The sequence below is a fragment of the Syzygium oleosum genome, unplaced genomic scaffold, assembly GCF_021117445.2.
Source record: "Syzygium oleosum isolate NSW1041296 unplaced genomic scaffold, Sole_v2.1 Sole_v2.01, whole genome shotgun sequence".
Lineage (NCBI taxonomy): Eukaryota > Viridiplantae > Streptophyta > Magnoliopsida > Myrtales > Myrtaceae > Syzygium > Syzygium oleosum.
Genome location: NW_026607485.1, coordinates 2936835 through 2944336, shown reverse-complemented (window position 1 = coordinate 2944336; position 7502 = coordinate 2936835). Strand labels below are relative to the sequence as shown.

Here is a 7502-nt window from a genome sequence, read left to right as displayed (position 1 = left end):
CAAACCGACACCATTTGTCCTTAAATCGAGCCCTAAGCTCGCCAATTCCATCCCACAACATCCGACACTCTATTCAGTCTCACTCCAGCCTCGAAACATCCTCATTTCATCCTCAAATCAACTCATCTAACACATATTCAAGCATAAATTCTGGTCACGAGGCAGCAACTATTCAACCCCGACACCCCCGCCATTCCGCTCATAAAAACGAACATTCAAAGAATCGGGTAAAATTGGGCAGTTTACACAGTGACCGAAATCCCATCAAAATAAATAGTAAACGAACTTCAAAAATTCTGAAATTTGGATATGTTGCGTAAAACATCTTGATAAACATTTTCCGTGAAGAACTCGAAACCCAGTTTCAACTGTAAACACCTTTTTTTGTCACTTGAAGTCAGATGAAAATCAACCCGTCCGGTCAGGTCACTTGACCATAAAAATGCATCTCATCCAGTACCCAAATCACTTTGGAAAGCCTTGAAATTTTTATATGTCATAGCCACAAATGTCCCCAACAAGTTTTGTGAAGGAAGTATTTTGAAAATGGGTCTGGAAAAATTTATAAAAATTCGAACAGACCCGAAGGTCGGAGGAACAGTGTTTCCAGCACACTAATTTCGGTCCAAAGATGGACTTCCGAATGGCCTCCGATGATTTCCAAAAATTCTCAAATTAAATTATATCATACTTCAAGATGTTAAGAGAAACTTTCATGAAGAAAACTTCCTTAAATTCAGCCCGCAAAATTCTCCACAAAAATAGCAAACCGGACGGGTACAGTCACCGCGAATCCGAGAATCACACCAAACCTCAAGGATTCGAACCCCAATTGATTTCTACCGAATTTCAACCGCCAAAACTCATTCCCAGACGTCTAATCCAATATGCAACAGCCATTAACAGCCATAATCAGCCACCAACAACCACGATCAACACCCTAATCAACCCCTAAACTACCCTAAACCGCGTCTAAACGAGTCCAATAATACCCGATGTCCTAGGCAAGGGTTAGATTGCGACTTACCGAGTTCTAGACTAACGTGGCTAGAACGGAAAGTGGCGGCGAATGGCGGCGCGGCTCACGGTGGGCGACGATCGGCTTGGGCGGACAGCGAGCGGCGGCGGCCTTCCTTGGCCGACCAGCTCACGGCCAAGAGAGAGAGAATCGGGAGAGAGAGAGAGGACGGCGTGAGGGTCGGGGGCGGCTCGGTGGCGTGGTACGGCGGCGGTCCGGGCGGCGGTGACCGGCGGTGATGGCTCGGCGGCGATCGGCAAGGAGAGAGGGAGAGTCCACGGTGGGGGTGGGGGGTGTTGCCGTGAGGGAGAGAGAGAGGGGGAGTGAGGAGAGAGAGAAAGTCTTGACTCAAATAGTCCAATTTGACCAAAACAGCAAATTACGATCTTGCCCTTGTCTAATCTTTTCAATCAACGGCCCAGATTCGATCTTATCTTGAAATCGACGGCCGAGATCGAATCTTACCCAAAATATCCAAAGGCAATTTGGGAATTTCATAAAATTTCAAGAGCAAATATATCCAACCAAATATTTATGGCAAAATGACCAAAATGCCCTTGCCCATTATAACTAACCCTTTATAAATCCTTGGGGGTAAAATGGTCACTTTCTTCATTTCTCATCGAAATCGAATTTTTTCGAAGGAATCGGGACAATCCAAAATTGCATGATCCATTCACAACGTCATCCTAACGTCCAGTTGTGACTTCCTAATTTTCCAGTGTCCGATTTGGGCTCAATTAAATAATTAAATTTTATTAAACGCAACTCGAGCGTTTCTCGAACTAACGGGCGGCTTGTTGGGGAAATTCGCATATTCGACCTGTGACTGATAATAAATCGAGTCACATGCAAGTTCATTCGATTCGTGACGACTTCGGTTGTCATTTAAATCGCGAGGATCGATCACTAGATCCGAGGAGTACGATCGTTCGGTATAGGTTCAGGATCATTCGTCAATTCATCTCATGGTCTGACGATATCACCCGCGATCCACTACTCTAACAGTGGCGAACTGACCCCTGACTATCCTTGGATCGCCCAACAGTGGCTCAAAATGTCACCTCGGCGATTTTATGGTCGAAAGTCAATTCACGATCGAGTTTTCTCTTAGTCGTACGAATTTAAATCTCCAGTCAGCTTTCCCTAATGGTTAGTATTCCAGGAATGATCAGTTCCGGGCGAGAACTAACTACGAGTACATTTATAAAACCAAATATTTCACAAATCCCAAATGGACAAATTTTCAGGATGTCACATAATTTGCCTTAGGTGGATTGTCCTGATCCTTTTGAGCACTAACATAGAATAAAGCTTGAAGCATTTAGTTTTTTTTTCAAAATATATTATTTGTTATATGTGAAATTGTCAACAATTACGACAGTTATTTTAAGTGCAATGACCAATATAATCCCATTTGAATGCAAATTAAAATTCTAAGATTTTGTTTGTTTCGAGGAAGATGAACGATTTAAAAACATTTTTCAAAAAATGATCATTTGTATCGTTTAAAATAATTATAATGAAAAATATTTTCATTACCAACAATAATTCATGTCTAAATATTTTCATGCACGATAAAAATATTTTTTTGTTTATTCAACTTTGTAAATAACAATTAATTTTTCATATTGGCATCCAATGTGACCTCATAAAATTAGGGGTGAGCGGTTCCCGGTCCGGTCCGTTCTAACCCAAGAACCGGGAGGATCGGTTCCCAGTTTCTAGGACCGGGGACTAGATCCACTAGTCTTGGGACCGTGGACCGGTCTAGTTCCAATGGGACCAATATTAAATATTATTTATGAATCAGGAACCGATTGTTCCGTTCTTTCCTTTGTAGTTCTGATTTGATCACATAAGGCCATGGAAAAAATTGAAAAAATACATATAATATATGAAAAAATTGAACAATCAGTTCCAATGGGACCAATATTAAATATTTTTCATATATTTATTAAATATTATATATACGAAAAATTAGAAAAATATATATTTATTAGTCTGGTCCGGTCCGGTCCGGTTTCTACCTTAGAAGATCGCTCGGAAACCAGTTCCACTTTTAGGAATCGGGAACCGGACTGATATTCCCGAGAACCGGGCCAAACCGGTGGATCCAATCTGATCCGGTCCCGATTTGAGCGGTTCATCTTGCTCACCCCTACATAAAATGATACCACATCAATAGAAGCCCACTCTCTCTCTCTCATGATTGAACATCTAATTGAAGATGGTATAATATTTGCTTAGCAAGTGAGTTATGTCATCAATTCGGCTTAACTTTAGCAAAGTAAACGAGCCATGTTATCATAAATTCATAACATGACAATTTATTTAATGGAGGTCTCAATTTGAGCCAAATTCCACAAGTACTTGATTAAACAAAAAAGAAGTTTAGGTACTTGATTATAAAACAAAAAAAATTTAAATACTTATAATTTCATTATCCATTATTTATTCTTATCATCTGTTAGTAATATATGGGACAAAAATTATACGATTAGGAATATGAACAGGTATGTATTGTCCTTTTACTTATAATCACATATAAAAATTCAACGTTATTACAATAGAATCGCAAGATGATGTTATCATGATTACACATCAACTTTTATAAACAAGAAGAATTTAAATATTATATAGGACTATTTAAGTTACAAGACTTTATAAAAAAAAATAGCATCAAATAACTGAATTTTGTTACTAATTCGTGCTATTCAATAAGAAATTACAAGAGAATTATATTTATTTCTGTGAATATGAAATAAAATAATCATAATTTGGGCATTAACGATTTTGACATATTACATCATCAATTGACTAAACAAAAGATATTAAATAAATTCATTGTAGTACTTTTACCTTAATATAATATGGCATGTGTTTTAAAGATGTATAATTCCATTCACTCAAAAAGTACGAGTATCTTTCCGTAAGTTCAGCAAATGTGCGGGTGACAGAAATTTCTTTAACAAACATGTACATATGTGTATTTCCCGTAAAAGTGAGTGCTTTATTAATAGAGTTCTCCCCCGACTAGTGACTAATAGTAACAAATATTGACAACAGCCATTGTTATACTTTGGTAAGGTATTATACTCATAAACTGTTTCTATGCAATCTAATATGAACATCGAATTCTTCCATAAATTAAGCAAAAAACAAAGAATAGTTAAGTTTGTAATTTTATGGATTTTTTTTCTATATATTTGATTGCATTTAAATAATAATGCCTACTTATTAATCACATCATTTCATGAGCAAAGCCACAAAAGTTAAATTACATCTAAAAAAAAGCTATGCTTGTTGCTGGTTATCTTTTAGGAATTGACAAAATGTGGCTCATTTGATAATAGATATATATTAAAGTTTAATTTGGTGAGACAACTATTTTAGGGGTCTTAATCGAATTACCCTTTTTAATAATATGGTCTTAAGTTGGCGTCATAGGAACACAACTCGGGTTGCTAACCCTATCGGTCTTACAAGGCTCGAAGGAAAAATGGGCAAGGTTGGAGGATTTGTGTTACTGAGAAAACCTCGACCCACTAATGCTAGGGTGAGGCCCGGTACAAAAGTTCTTTTTATATTTTTTAATGGGAAAATTCCAAATGAGGATCCAAAGTGGATTCATTTTTTCAAATAAGAATCCGAAATGAACTGTGTCTCAAAAAAAGACATGAAGTGGTGAAGAAATCTCAAATAAGGGTCTCAGCTTGCCAGCCGGTCAAATATTCACCGGCGGACATTTTCCGGTGATTAAAATAGGGGTAATTTTGTCCGAAATTTGTAATTGGCTAAAAAAAATAGGAAAATCCCCAAATTGAATTTTGTTTAGGTTATTGCTTTAAGTGTTTACGTTTTCATCTTCCTCTCCCTCGCTGCTCCTCAACCAAGTCGATGCCCGCTCCTCGCCTGCTCCTCGTGAGCAGGCGAGGAGCAGGCGAGGGGTGCACCGCCTGCTCCTCGCCTGCTTTAAGTCCATCGTTCGACGTCATCTATTCTTTCCAAGGTTTTGTTGTCAACAAGCATCAAGTTGGTCGTTCGCGTGCACCGCTTGGGCGACTGCGGCGGCGAGGGCTTGTCTCTCTGGGAGGCGCTTCCGTCGGTCGCAATGGTCGGCAGCCAGGTAACGGAGACCGCATTTTTGTCGCATTCTGCTCCTCAATCTCTATTGCGGATGCTTTCTTTAATCAAATGGTGTGCTTTTTGTTGTTGGAATTTGAGAGTTCTGGAAAATCTTCCATGCTTGAAAGCGTGGTCGGGAGGGATTTTCTGTCTCGTATTTCTGGTAAATTTGACTTCCGTTAGCAATACACAGATTGCTAGATCATTGGAGAATGAGAAGGCCGAATTCTTTCTTGGAAGTTTTATGAAAGTTGTTGTTAACCAAGTAATGATATTGCTGAGAGAAAGAAGTTTGCAATTGATTCGTGATATTCTAGATTAAATCAAAACTCTTGCTGTCTATGGTGATCAGCTGAGAATTCAACAAGTATTAGCTGATTTCTTGTTAAATATGGTGAGACATGCTCCATCTTCAGAGGGTTGGGTGGAGATTCACGTTCATCCAAGTCTGAAACCAACTGTTGGAGGACTAACTCTTGTGCACAACGAATTTAGGCATTCTTTTTATAGGTTTCTATCTGTTTTGAGTATGTTCTATGGATAATGCATTGTCCTATTTTGAGATGGTTCCCTGATACAGCTTTCTTTCCAAAATTTCATCTCTGTTAACTCTAAATGCTCTTGAGGGTTAATTGCCTCATATCTCTGGTAAATGACTAGACTTAGCTTGTCTGCCGCATGGTTCCGTTAGCCTGAGTTTGCACGATATTTTACTTCTCAATAATGAGAAACACAGCACATCCTCGAAACATTAACGTGGTCATTAAATAGTGTCCAATGTCATTCACTTATAAAACCCTTCCTTCATAACATGTCGTCACGATTCATAGTCTTTCACAGATCTGTTTCTTTCAACTTACTTGGCCATGCATTCCACAGAAATCAGCAATAGCATGGAAATAGAAGCAGCTTCTGCGATGATGAAAATGGGAATGGATACAACAATTGCCACTCGAGACTATCAAAGCAGAGTTCATGAGGTTGAGCTCGAAACTTATATTTGATGAACCAAAAGAGCCAAGGAATGATGTTACTTTGACCTGGGAGGACCTCTGTAGTTAACTTATTGAAAGAAAACATTCGATTTGTGAGTTTAGTTTAATTTCAAAGCCACGCTCTTGTCTGCCTAAGGGGCTTAAATATTACGTGCATTTGACTTTTGGAGCTCACATGACTGGTAGATTGAGCTCAAGCACAAGGAAAATATGAGACATTCTAGTCAACGGCCATAAGCAATCTCTGGCTTATGGAACTTCAGTAAGTGTATAATCTAAAAATAATTCTCTTCCATCCTCAAATCCTTCATTTCTCCGGTTTTGTGAAATAATTTGTGACTTCACATAAAAAATTGAACCTAAGTCAACTATCCTGTTTTTTAAGGCGATCCTATATTCTATGGCGAATGATAAGGAACTGTATTCTCATCACTCATTGGGGTTCTCTATTCTTATGAATTCAGGCTTATGTGATGCAAGATGACGTATTGTTAACAACGCTAACTATGAGAGAAGCTATTTACTACACAACTCAGCTACAACTGCCAGACTCCATGCCAGTATCCGAGAAGAGGGAAAGAGCAGAAACGGCAATAAGGTAAATGGGACTGCTAGATGCCATGGACACAAGAATTGGAGGCCGGGGGATTAAAGGACTAAGTGGTGGTCAAAAGAGAAGAGTTAGCATTTGCCTGGAAATTGTCGCCTGCCCGAAGCTTCTCTTCCTTGACGAACCAACCAGTGGACTCGACAGCGCAACATCCTATTATGCCATGAGCAGAATAGCCAGCCTGGACCAAAGAGATGGAATTAGAAGAACTATAATCACGTCAATTCATCAGCCCAGTAGTGAAGTCTTCCAACTTTTATCAGGTGCTTTAGATTGGTTGTAGTAGGGTGGGCCATGATCATTGCATATGATCAGTGGGAGGTTGTTTTGTGAACTCATTTGTTGTCTTCTCTTTCTTGTAGTGTTGTGCGCACATATGAAAGCTGTAAACTTATATGTTCTTGTCTCTTTTTGTAATGGAAATATTGAAATTCGATTAATAAAAGTGTTTGATGTTGAGTTAATGATGATGCTTTTTAGTTCTACAAGCTGTCTTTGGTTTCATTTATGTCGGTTGTTATATATTTTGTGTGTACAGAGCTCAAGAAATCTGTTTTAAACTCTGTCCATGCTCACTTTGTTGGCAATGGATCCACCATCATCATCATCAATATCAGCACACAAGCAACCATCATCAACTCATCATTAAACAACTGGATTCATTGAACTTTAATATTTGCATTACAAAATGAGACAACAGAGGAGTTTACACCTATAACCACCAATCACAGCCCTCCCACATCCCTAAGTG

General features: G+C 38.8%; 1 long non-coding RNA gene across 1 annotated transcript; it reads left to right on the top strand.

Annotated features, from left to right (window-relative positions):
- Positions 1-5003: 5003 nt before the first annotated feature.
- On the top strand, positions 5004-7173 carry LOC130140448 (uncharacterized). The gene is made up of 3 exons (XR_008818438.1): positions 5004-5147; positions 6026-6403; positions 6606-7173. It is a non-coding gene; the product is annotated as an uncharacterized LOC130140448 (long non-coding RNA).
- Positions 7174-7502: the final 329 nt, after the last annotated feature.